This window comes from Sphaeramia orbicularis, chromosome 8 (genome assembly GCF_902148855.1).
Source record: "Sphaeramia orbicularis chromosome 8, fSphaOr1.1, whole genome shotgun sequence".
Taxonomy (NCBI): Eukaryota; Metazoa; Chordata; class Actinopteri; order Kurtiformes; family Apogonidae; genus Sphaeramia; species Sphaeramia orbicularis.
Window position 1 is genome coordinate 21272355 of NC_043964.1, and position 13832 is coordinate 21286186.

General features: G+C 38.0%; 1 pseudogene; it reads left to right on the forward strand.

The window, feature by feature from the left end:
- LOC115424787 (potassium voltage-gated channel subfamily H member 4-like) overlaps positions 1-13832 on the forward strand; it is a 63137-nt pseudogene that overhangs the window by 35275 nt on the left and 14030 nt on the right.

Below are 13832 nucleotides of genomic sequence, written 5' to 3' on the forward strand. Positions count from 1 at the left end.
CCTCATAATAACTGGAGGTCTTTAAGGCTTAAGAACTGATGTGATATAGTTTATTATAGTGTTTTGCTCAGTGTATCCATCAGAGTTGTCACAGTGATTGGTCTATGAAACTAAATTGCAGTCTGTTTGTTGTTTTGCATTTATTTGAGCTAAAGTTCAAGGGAGGATTTTTACCAAGCAGTCATTTCACGTTTTTCTGTATTCTTTTTTTTTTTTCTTTCAGATATTATTCTGAATTTCCCACCACCTATGTGAGTCAGTCTGGTCAGGTAGTGTACAACCCCGATCCATTTACCTCCATTACTGCACCTGGTTCTTTGTGGACTGATTGCGGCTTTGCCCTTTGACCTCCTCACGCTTTCAACATCACAGTGGTAAGATGAACCCTTTGCAAGTTTTTATGAGTATAGTTAAATGCTTTCATGTTCAAAGTCCATTTATAACAAGAAGTTCACAAAGAAAGAGTTGGTGAACTTCAGAAGTAGAAGTGTAGAACAGAAGTAGAAGTAGAAGGTTTAATGATCTTGTAGGGGTCAGGAAAAATGGATTCATCCATTGTTTGTGTGTCACAGATGGACAGACCAACTTTTTGAACCAGACAAGTTTAAGACAAATATTACACAGAATTGGAAAGGTCTAAATGCCATCTTAAACATACTCAAAGGGCAAAATTTAGTTTCAAAATTTTTAAATGAAAAATATCAAAAACTACTGCATCACAGATGGACACAAATTAACTTCTATTTTTTGCAAGAATTACAAAGTTCTCAAAGGTGAAGTTTATTATATTATTATTCAGTGTATACCTTAAATCCTCTATTTTACGATGATAATTTGTTAGAGGAAAAAAATATGTTATCATACCTAAATAGCAAGAGTTTTGACAAATGGCAGCGTCACCGATGGATGACTGAAGTAAATATCAAATTAAACAGTTTTTTTCAATATCTATCATATACATTTTTTTTTACAATATTTACAACATACAAATAATATTAACATTATATTCAAATGTATTTGCATAGATACATGCATTTATTAATTTTAAATGCTGTGTGTTAGAATATGACATAAAAATATAATAGTCAAATATCAATGTATTTGGAATAAATGTAGTTTACTTGTGAGAGTTTATAAAATTAACCCAGAAGGACAGCAGAAAACTGTGTCACTTTCCAAACATTCACATCATAAAACTCCTTAATTTTTTTTTGTTAAGAAGAAAAAATATTTATCATATTAAAATAGAAAGAGTTTTAAAAAATGTCAGCGTCAGGATGGACGACTAAAGTAAATATCAAATGAAACATTTTTATTTCAATTATCAATATCATATACTTTTTTTTTTTTTTTTACAATATTTACAACATACAAATAATATTAACATTATATTCAAATTAATTTTGCATAGATAATGCATTTATTAATTTTAAATGCTGTGTGTTTAGAATATGACAAATAATATAACTGTCAATATCAATGTATTTGGAATAAATTTAGTTCGTTTATGAGAGTTTATAAAATGAACCCAGAATGACGGCAGAAATCTTTGCCATTTTCCAAACATTCACACTCCTAAAACTTCTCAATTTTTTTTTTATTTTTTTATTTTTTTTATCACAGATTTTTTTTTCTCATTTCAAAATACATTTTCCTTTTCTAAAGATTTTAAGTTTGCTATTTTAGGTGTAATCCCAGAAAGTTTAGAGGGAAATAACCGAAAATACCTCTTGCAAATTTTACTAACAGCAGCCATTAAATGCATCACTAGCAAGTGGTTGAAACCTGAACCTCCAACATATAACATTTGGATTGAGAAAGTGAGGGAAATCTATCAGATGGAGCAAATTACATATGTACTTAGAATTCAGGGAGAGCTATTTATAAAGAGATGGAGTCCCATGATTAAGCTTTTAATGCAATAAACATTCACAAGTGGTTGTATACTAGGGTGGTCCAACAATCATGGTAAAAAGTAAAGTTTCAGATAACCTCAATTAGAACCCTGCATTAGGTTTGGCATTCAAAAGATGATTTAGGAAAAAATTTGGAAGAAAAAGGAGATGTTTTAGAGGTTGCACAAGTTGCTGGAATTTTCCTTGAAATTGACTAATTTTGCATTTTCAGCATAGCCGAGCTGACTGCTATGAGAAGCAGCAGTACTATCAAAACCAAGGTTTGAGTGCTTCATCTAGTCAATATGGGATGCCCTTAATCCAGCAGATTATGAAGGGAAGCAATCAGGGATTTTGTCACCACCAGCACCATGTGTTTCTTTGAAACTTTGGATCTGCCACAAACATTCTTCAGAATTCCTCCAGAAGAGGGCTGATGATACAGACTTTCAGAAGGCTGCTAAAATTGTGCTTTCCAGAAAAGTTGTCAATGATGTTGCTGAAAGAGGGGTGACACTTATTCAAGACTTCAACTGTAGTCGAACAAAAAATGAAGATCACAAACAGTACTGGCTCCAAAATGTCAAAGAACACAGGAACATTTTTTGTAACTTCAATAAAGCAGCAGTGGTTGCTGGACTTTCTAAGTAACATTTTTATGCGAGTTGTAGTTTGATTTTGAGAATAAAATTACAAATATTCTAATATGCCTTATTCATTTGGCTAGTTCTGTTATGGTATATAGAGTAGTCTTCATGTGTCTTGTGCAACCTTAATATTAATTAATTTGCATAAAATTTGGACTGAAGTAATTTGGCCAGATATGGAACCAAATGCAGGGTTCTAATCTGAGAATCTTAAAAAAAATGTTTGGACCACCCTATTGTATACATGTGTGTATTTATATTTTAATTGTGTTTTATTTATCTTATTTACTTTTAACAACTTTGTACGGTGCACCTTGAGTGTCCTGAAAGGCGCCTATAAATAAAATGTCTATTATTAGTAGTCGTAGCAGTAGTAGTATTAGTAGTAGTATTAGTAGTAGTATTATAATACGTATTTGTGTGTGTGTGTATAATTTTTATTTATTTATTTATTGATTGATTGATTTATGTTTTTGTCATTCATGTTTCATTTGTGATTGACTGTAATTCAATATTACTGTAGATATAGATTGTTTGTTGTTTTTGTTGTTTTTCATGTGTGCCATATGGGGATGTGTGTAATAGTGAAATGTCTTATATATTGGATGAGCAAACTAAATAAAAATTAAGTTTAAAAAAAAAAAAAAAATCCTTAAAATAGAAGTAATTACCTACCCAAAATATAAGTTTGGTGTAGATTATTGTAGTTTAATTGTTTTGACCAGATGTAACCCTTCCCTTGCATTCGCCCCTCTCCTTATCAGACGTCTTTGGTCCACTTGTTGAAGACAGGTCCGCCTGCTGCGTCTGCTGCGCCTGTTACAGAAACGGATCGCTACTCCCCAGTACAGCGCTGTGGTCCTCACCCTGCTTATGTCAGTGTTTGCCCTGCTGGCTCACTGGATGGCTTGTGTCTGGTACGTCATTGGCCCGCAATGAGATAGAAAGCAGTGACCCGGTTACCTGGGACATAGGATGAGTCATTGTGTGAGTGTGTCTGACAACTCCAACACCATTAAATCAAAAATATAACGGTCCTTCTTCTCATTAGTTTTACTAAACCATTTCTTAGTGCCTCTCATGACAGCTAAGGGGGCACGCTGCACATCTTTAGTCATGCTTGAATGCCTCAGCATCAGTTTAAACCTCTAGCTTGGCTCCTCAGTCCCCAGGAAGTGCAAGTCATGAAGTAAATCCATTATATCACCAGCCATTCATTACATCATTTCTGCATTATATCACTCTTTGCCTTTTATACACTGGAAAGTGTATTTTTCTCATTTCTTGTCAAAATATCTCATCACACTTAACCCTTTCATGCATAGTGGTCAATACAGTGAACAGATATTCTACAGCTGTTTCTCTTCATGGGTTTTGTTGTTTTAGTTTCATATCAGGCAACACAATGGACACTAATGCATCATCCCAAACACTGACATTCATACCATTACTGTAAGTTTGCTGTTCTAGATAACCTGATCTGCACTAACATGTTTGAGTGTAAATTAATTGATTGTTATTGTTATAAACTGCAATTAAAAGGTTTTATTTATTTATTATTATTTATTATTCATTCATTCATTATGATTTTGCATATTATCTCCATGAAGTGAATATACTAGTATTAAAGTATGTTAAACTGTGAGAAAACAACAGATTGGCAACATTAAAAATGTTTTTTATTTCCTTGTTTTCACACAATATATCAATAAATACATGTTTCTTTGCTTTAAAAATTAAATGCATGGTGTCTGTCAAGCTGAGTGGACATTTTTGGAACTCCATGAAAAATAGGTCATAAAAGAATTTCAATTGCAGTTCTTTTTTTTCGTGTCTAAAGAAGAATAAAAACACTCAGGAAAAAAAAATCTTGATTTAAAGTTCTCATAATTCATACATGAAAGGGTTAAAATAAAACATAATCACCTAAAGAGTAACTTTTCAGTGAGATATAAGAACTTATTTTTTTAGATAACAGATCTTGAAAATGTTCTTCCATTGCTTGAAAAAGTAAAAAAAATCTTGAATTTAGCAAACAAAAAAAAATCTGCCAATGGAACAAGTGAAAATTATCTTGGTAAGATTTTCTTAAAATAAGATTTTCAAGATCTATTGTCTAAAAATAAGTCTTATATCTCACTGAAAAGTTCCTCTTTAGGTGTTTATGCCTTATTTTAAGTGTGATGAGATATTTGACTAGAAATGAGGAAAAATACACTTGGTAAGATTTAGAATTTTTATAGTGTATTACCACAAAAGAGGGGACATCCATTAACAACAGGAATGAGGAGGAGAGATTTCCTATAATACTGTCACCTAAGTAGGGGTGTAAGAAAATACTGGTTCTGCAATATCTCGCGATATTTCATTTCACACACCTGTATCGATATTAAAAAGTACTGTATTGATATTTTTAAAGTATTATAATAATGCAGATATTGTAGAGGTTAATTTTTGTTTTGTTTTTCGTTTCTATTTATTTATTATTACTTAACACTGTTTATTACATAATGGTTATTTGTAGCATCCTAAAATCACTTTTTACTGTCTGAGAGGCAGCTGTTAGCTACTTTGTTGGGTTTGCACAAAAATAATGTTCTGATGTTAGTTATGAACTAATAGAATCTGAACATTTGAACAGGAGCTTAAACTGTAATGTCTGTAAAATATAATTTAAGTTTGAACACAGGAATATTTTGTGATATAGCATTAGCTCACGTTGTGATCAAATAAAAATGTGTTTAGTATTTATGCATATTTCTGGTGTAATTCAATTCTTCCAGGAAAAAAAAATGAAACAAACAAAAAATTGATTTTTTAACAGTATCATGATATATTACAGGGGTGTCAGACTCATTTTAGTTCAGGGGCCACATCCTCCCAGTATGATCTGAAATGGGCCGGACCACTAAATAATAACATAATAATATAAATAATGCCAACTCCAAGCATTTCAATGTGTTTTATAGTGAAAAAAGTAAAGTACATTATGGAAACATTTACATCTACAAACTGTCCCTTTTAAAAATGTGAATAACATGAACAACCATGAAAAAACTGAAATTTATTAAGAAAAATAAGTGCAATTTTAACTATATTTTGCCTCTGCTTATCATTTGTAATGTGCATTAAAACTTACAGATCACAATGGATCTGCAAATTTACAAAATATTTTAGTAACTGGCAGAATATTAGTAAAATTGCACTTATCTTAACACATTACTAGTTTTTCATATTTTTTGTGAAAGGCTAGTTTGTAAATTTACACCAATTTCATGTAATTTCACTTTTTTTTTTACACTAAAACAAAGGAAAAACTTGGAATCGTCATTATTTGCAGGTTTTTATGGTAGTATTTTACTGATCTGACCCACTTGAGACATAAGGAGGGCTTTATATGGGCCCTAAAGTAAAATGATTGACTGTTAATATCTTCAGTGTAATTTCTGCATTTCACAAATTCATCTACGAGCCGGATTGGACCCTTTGGCGGGCCGGATTTGGCCCCTGGGCCCCATATTTGACACCTGTGATATATCATATCGTGATCCTAGTGTGATTTGTTACATATCGCCAGATTCTTTCCAATACACACCCTTACACCTACAACATCTATGCTCATGTTATCCGACCACATTTTGACCTCCTCCTCCAGGTTGGCTTCAGGAGCTGGGAAAGCGTCTGGAGAGACCCCATACATCCAACGCACCATAGGAGACCCTCCATGCCGAGCGCTTACATCGCCTCGCTCTACTTCACCCTCAGCAGCCTCACCGTTGTCGGGTTTCGTGCAAACGTGTGCGCCAACACAGATGCATAAAAAATCTTCTCCATCTGCATCATGCTCATGGGTGGTACGTCTCCTGCTTATCACGAAAAAATGATACATTTACCGTGATGTCCTATCTAAGATCACTGTCCTGCTTTCAGCTCTGATGCACGCTGTGGTGTTTGGAACGTAACTGCCATCATCCAGCGCATTGTACTCGCTACGCTCATTGTACCACAACACGAATGAAGGACCTCAAGGACTTCATTCGAGTGCATCGACTTCCCTCAGCAGCTGAAGCAGAGGATGCTGGAGTACTTTCAGGCCACCTGGTCAGCCCAACAATGGTATTAATGCCAATGAGGTGAGTGAGGAAGAGGTCTGCGCTCTCAGAACATCCAACTAATTGGGGTTCCAGAGCCAGAACACAGTTTTTACAGAACTGTCAGAATGTGTTATTGGGGAAATTTAAGTCTGGTTTTAACCCAGAAAGACATGGCCCTACTTTTTTTGGCAGGTTCCAAATTGATTTTTCGTTATATTTACCTTTCATGCACGAATTATGATAACCTTAATCAAGATTTTTTCCCTGAGTGTTTTCATTTCTCTTTAAACATGAAAAAACAATGTGATTGAAAATTTCTTATAAAAAATAACATACATAATAAATAAATAAATTGATTAAATAAATTAAAAAGTTTTCAAAAAATTAGAAAATAAAAAGTAAAATATAATAATAGAATAAGAATCAGCTGGACATCGTGCGTTTAATTTTTTGAAGCAAAGAAACATGTATTTCCTGATAAATTCTGTGAAAACTATGGGGGGGGGCTTGTGATTCTGGGGGTTTATGCTCAGGGGAGATCTACACAAGGTTACCAATTCATGTCAGAAAAGATATGTAGTGTCTTAAAACTTAAATAAAGATATTGTAAAAATAAATAATCCATGACTATACAAGAGAACAGCTGTAGAACAGCTGTCCACTGTAGTGACCACTATGTATGAAAGGGTTAACCTTTCTTAAGTGATTTAATCACTATTTATCATCATATTATCCTCTCCCTTAGCTGTTTTTGTGTGTGAAAATTGGGTATTTTCCTATATTTATTTTGCTGATTATATACTTTAATCATCATGTTTAGATTACATTGAGGGTTATCATACGGAAAAAATGACAGTTTACAGGAAATCTATCATTAACTGAACATAAACCAAGTGTGTCCATCCACTGTCATTGATCCAACTCCATGGGTTTTTCTGGTGAATCATGTTGTAGAAGATGGCGGTGTTTCTATGTTCACTGCGGAGCTTCGGAACGTCCAAATGGTCATATCTGAATGACCATGAAAAGACGACAAACTGGATTTTACCTGAATTATTTACATATTTACAAAACTGTCAGAATGTGTTATTGGGGAAATTTAAGTCTATTTTAAAACCAGAAGATCCAGTGCTACTTTTTTGGGCAATTCCCAAGTTAATTTTTCTCTCTATTTAACCTTCCTTAAGTGATTTATCGCTATTTATCATATATCATCCTCTCCATTTTGCACTTTTTCAGTGAAAATCAGGTATTTTCCAGTATTTATTTTACTGATCATGTACTTTAATCAACGTGCTGAATTACATTTGAAAGTTATCATCCCAAAAACAGAGAAAACCTGACTTTTGCAGGAAAATATATCGTTAGCTTAATAAAAACAGGTATCTCCATCCACTGTCATTGATCCAACTCCATGGGTTTTTCTGGTGAATCAGTGTTGTAGAGATGACGGTGTTTCTATGTTCAAACGCGGAGCTTCTGAACGTCCCATGGTCATATCTGATGACCATGAAAAGACGATAAACTGGATTTTACCTGAATTATTTACATGGATTCAGGCCACCTGGTCAGCCAACAATGGTATTAATGCAAATGAGGTGAGTGAGGAAGGTCTGCGCTCTCAGAACATCCTACTATGGTGGTTTCCCAGAGTTAGAACAGAGTTTTTAAAGGCAGATCCGAAACTGTTACAATGTGTGATTGGGGAAATTTAAGTCTATTTTAACTCATAAAGACACAGCGCAACTTTTTTGGCAGTTCCCAAATTAATTCCTCTCTCTATTTAACCTTTTGTTGCGGGGTTCTTTCTCACACTGCTCAAAAATATAACACCACAGGCGTAGTTGAAAGTGCAAAAATGGTGGTGGTTTATTTTGCCGTCAGCCTCCCAAAGTGCAGTGCAATATTTACAAGTGAAGTCAAAAAAAAAAAAAAAGGAAAAACAAAAAAAACACTATTTACAAATTTACAAAGTTCAAGAAAAAAAAAATGCATTTAAACAGAGTTCTTCCATAACTCACCAAAAAATTGTCACACACTAAAAAAAAAATCTCACCAAGGTTCAGAATCAACAGCTCAGTTGCCAGCTCTGCAACTCTGAGAAGACTCACTCACCAGGGCTTCAGCAGCCTCCTTTAAATGCTAAGCCCCTCCTTATGGGCCGGTCAAATAAAGACTTTTTAACAAAATGTATTTTTACCAGTGTTTTTAAACACAATTATTCACAACTAAAATAAACATATAACACTTCACAATTCAATAGATTTTCCAATTAAATATCAAACCAAAATACCTTCTTCCTTGAAATAAAAATACAGAAAACCAAAAACACTACATAATTAAATCACATGACTGGAAACCGTGCGAGATTTCCCCCCATAATAATGCCCCGGAAATGACCCCTCGTTCTTGTCCCTTTGAGTGACGTGGCGGGCATGGCAGAACGCCGAGACAATACAGACCCAGGTAAGTGATTGAACTGTTGTAGATATGTATGCAATTACTTGAAAAATGCGGCCGAGTGTGCACCCTCGGTTGCGCTATAGTTTGGATGGAGAAGAGGGTGTGAATGGTGAACTGATGAATGAGTGCAAACACGGACGGGGAGAGACTGAATAACATGAGTGTGTGTGTGCGCGTGCCTGTATGTGTGTGCGTGTGCCGGGTCGGTGTGCTCCGCACGTAGCAGGAGACAGCGGAGACTCAGTGACGGGGTCGCTCCGTCACATCATCCCCCACCTCCCGGAGGCTGACGATGTGCGGCAGCCTGGAAAGGTAATCAGCTACCACATTGCTCTTCCTGCTCGGTGTCGGACTGTGAAGTGGAACGGCTGGAGTGACAGGTACCATCGGGTCAAACGGCTGTTGTGGTCCTTCATGGAATTGATCCAGGTGAGTGCCCTGTGGTCTGTTTCAAGGTCGAACTCCCTTCCAAGTAAGTAATACTTCAAACTTTCCAGCGCCCATTAATGGCCAGGCCTTCTTTCTCCACAGTGGAATACCTGGTCTCACGAGGCTGAAGCTTGCGGCTTAGATACAGGATGGGTGCTCCTCTCCGTGCTCCCCTTGTGCCAAACTGCTCCCAGGCCCACAGCAGAAGCATCCACCTGCACAAGGAACTTCTGATTGAAATCAGGACTCTTGAGGACTGTGATGAGCACAGGAAGGATTTTAGGGTGCTGAAGCTGTCTCACACTCTTCTGACCAACCGACTGGATTTTTCTGGTCTTTGCTGGTGAGTGCTGTGAGTGGGGCTGCAATGGTGGCAAATGCGGCACCAACCTCCTGTACCAGCTAGCCAACCCGAGGAAGGACCGCACCTCCTTCTTGGTGCGAGGACGAGGGCAATTGCGGATAGCTTCCACCGTATCCACTGTGGACGCACCTCTCCTCGGCCAGTTGGTAACCCAGGTACCTTGTCTCCTGCTGTGCCCACTTCACACTTGGCTGGGTTAAGGGTTAACCCTGCTGCTGAATCTTCCCAGGGACAAGGGACAGGTGTCTCAGGTGATCCTCCCAGGTGTTACTGAAGATCACCAATCATCCAGGTAAGCAGCGCTGCAGTGCCCACAGTCCTGGAGAACTTTGTCCATCATCCTCTGGAAGGTGGCGGTGCTCCATGGAGGACCAAATGGCATCACAGTAAACTGGAAAAGGCCAGCTGGTGTTCGGAAGGCTGTGTATGGTCGCTTGACTCCTCCAGTGGTACCTGCCAGTACCCTTTACACAAATCCAGCGTGGTGATGTATTTGGCGGCTCCAATCTTCTCCAGGAGGTCATCAATCCTCGGCATCGGGTAGGCATCGAACTCAGAGATGGAGTTGAGTTTTCTGAAATCAATGCAGATGCGCAGAGACCCATTCTTTTTGAAAACGATGACCACCGGACTGCACCACTCAGAGTTAGATGGTTCGATGACCCCCAACTTCAGCATTTCCTCCACTTCCTGCTGCAGCTTGACCACAAGTTGTTGTGGGACCCTGTAGGGACGTTGGCGAATTGGTCGTCCATCTTTAAGCCTGATGACGTGTTCCACTACTGTGGTTTTCCCCGGGCTTGCAGCGAAGAGCGATGGCGCCTCCTGGAAAACCTTGAGCAGCTGAGCTTTTGTTCTGGAGCCAGATGTGTCAGGACAGGAGTTTCAGAAACCAGCTGGGTTTCTGGGCCAGCATCCTCTTCCTCCTCCAGGTCCACCTTCCCTCACCAGTAGAGCCGGTACTTCAGGTTGCCTGTCCTTCCACTCTTTCAGCAGGTTTACATGGTATGTTTGTTTCTGTCTTTTCTTCTCTGGATGATGGATCTCATAGGTAACCGGGGCCCATCTGCGGGTGATGAGGTAAGGACCTTGCCACTTGGCCAGGAGCTTGCTGTTGGAAGAGGGGAGAAGCAGCAGGACTTTCTGGCCAGGTTGGAACTCTTGATGACGAGCTTGTTGGTCATACCAGGTCTTCTGATTTCTCTGGGCCTCACGTAAGTTGACCTCTGCTTCCTCCTGGTACCTGGCCAGCTGCTCTCTCATCTCCAGCACAAACTGCACAATCCCTCTGTCCCCTGCCGTGGTGGGTGGAGCTTCCCAACCTTTCCGGAGCAGATCTAGTGGGCCCTGGACATCCCAGCCATACAGGAGCTCGAAGGGAGAGAACCCTGTTGAAGCCTGTGGAACCTCCCGGTAGGCGAACAGCAGAAAAGGCAGCCAGCGGCTCCCAGTCTCTTCCTGTGTCATCCACAAACTTCTGAGAGCATCTTTTTAAGAGTCTGGTTGAACCTTTCCACCAGTCCATCGGTCTGTGGGTGATAAGGTGTAGTTTGAGTGCGGTGATTCCAAGTTGTCGGTACAGGAGCCTGCATCAGCCTGGATGTGAAGTTGGTGCCTTGGTCAGTGAGGATTTCGTCTGGTATCCCCACCCTGGAGAACAGCTGTACCAGTGCTCGTACTACCGCTGGTGCAGTGATGGTGCGGAGTGGAAGACCTCAGGAAACCGTGTAGCATAGTCACAGACCACCAAGATGTACTGAGGACCTCCGCTGCTCTTTACCAGAGGGCCGACAATGTCCATGCGATTCTGCGGAAAGGTGTGGAAATGACCAGGCAGTGGCTGCAAGTAGCACGGTCAGATTGCGTGTGTTGGATGTTTTCCTGACATGTGGGGGCATGTGGCGCAATATTTCTGAATGTCGGTGTACATAGAGGGCCAATAAAAACGGGAACTGACACGCATGTAAGTTTTGTGGTGACCCAGATGCCCAGCCCAGGGAAGTGTGTGTGCCAAGTGCATAACAAGGGGTCTACAGCTAGCGGGATCACAAGACGCTTAGCATCATTACCCACACAGTACAACACATCATTTTCAATAATAAACTGTTCCTGCCCCCCACAGTTCCCACTGGGTTCCATTACCACCTTAGAAAATAAAGGATTCAGTGTAGCATCTGCCCTCTGCAACACAGAAATATTATCAGGAACATCCCACATTTTGTCACACAGCATTTGGTCTGGTTTTGTTAGCTTTAGCTGTTTCTCAAATCGACGCTGACGCCGAGATTTTCTGGGGCCCTTAGTACCACCTTCACACAGACTAACATCAAAATTTGGAAGAGGTTCGACACCAGCTTTTACTTGGGCTCTGGTAACAACAGGACAAGAAACATCCACATCACCTTCCCCCATTTTCCCAGAGTCATTTTTTTCAGATAGTTCATTGTCCATATGCAACAAGTCCATTAACACAGGTAAGTCCCAACCCAGAATTGCATCCACAGACAAGTTCTCAACCACACCAACAGTTAGCTTCTGAACTTCCAAATGGGTCATATCTGATGACCATGAAAAGACGATAAACTGGATTTTATCTGAATTATTTACATGGATTCAGGCCACCTGGTCAGCCAACAATGGTATCAATGCCAATGAGGTGAGTGAGGAAGGTCTGCGCTCTCAGAACATCCTACTATGATGGTTCCCAGAGTTAGAACAGAGTTTTTATAGGCAGATCCAAAACTGTCAGAATGCGTTATTGGGGAAATTCTAGTCCATTTAACCCATAAAGACCCAACGCTACTTTTTTGACACTTCCTAAATTAAGATGTGTCAATGTCAAGTGTGTCCATCCACTGTCATTGATCCAACTCCAGTGGTTTTACTGGTGAATCAATGTTGTAGAAGATGACAGTGTTTCTATGTTCACTGCGGAGCTTGTGAACGTCCAAATGGGTCATATCTGATGACCATGAAAAGATGACAAACTGGATTTTACCTGAATTACTTGTATGTATTGATAGGATGAGTGGTTTTACAATTATTAAACATCTTAGTAGATCTCAATAGATGCTTTTGGTCACCGGTGGATGTTTTGGTCTTTATGGATTAATGACTTTGCACTGAAATAGTTGTCGAACTTGTTCTTTATTCATCTTGTATTTAACCAGATGCTGTATTTATTCATGGATAATGCTTAAAAGTTGTTTGTTTTGTCTTCATATACTGATTCAAGTAGAACAACAAAAAATCTGCACACCAGTGTAACTCTTGTGCAAAATTTTTTCCAGCAGTAATGTTTTGAGCATTGTTTTTCCTCAGACTTCTAATGAAAATTTCCCATATCTCTTGGTGTTACATCACGTGAAAACAAAAATACTAACAAAATGGACAAAAAGAAAAAACTAAGTTGTGGAATATAATAGTATAAATATGTACAGTTGCACAAAAATGCATACATATAAATAAAAAATTAGTTAAATAATTATAATTCTAATAATAATAAAAATAGGAAGGAGTAGATTCAATATTTAATGGAAAATAATCTTAAATAGCTGTCATAAACACTACATATATATGGTATCCTTGTATAAAGCTGTATAGTGCTATGATTGAACAACAAAATCACTATTTTAGGGTTATACCAAGTCTTATAAAGATACATGATGTCAAGAATGTCTCTCAAAAAGTCTTGGTAAACAGGTATACAGGCAGTATTAGACCAAAGAATAAAGAATTCTCTCCTGATAACAAGTTAAAGTTTCAAAGTACATCTTTAATGTTTTTTTTTTAACTAGATGTAAAAACCAGTTTTACGTTTTGCATATACAAGATTATGTGTCAGTGGTAACAAAAATATATCTCTAGTCCTCATTTAGTGTCCAATGCATGGATCCTAAACAGTTTTTATTCTAGTAGATTATTTATATATTATTATAAA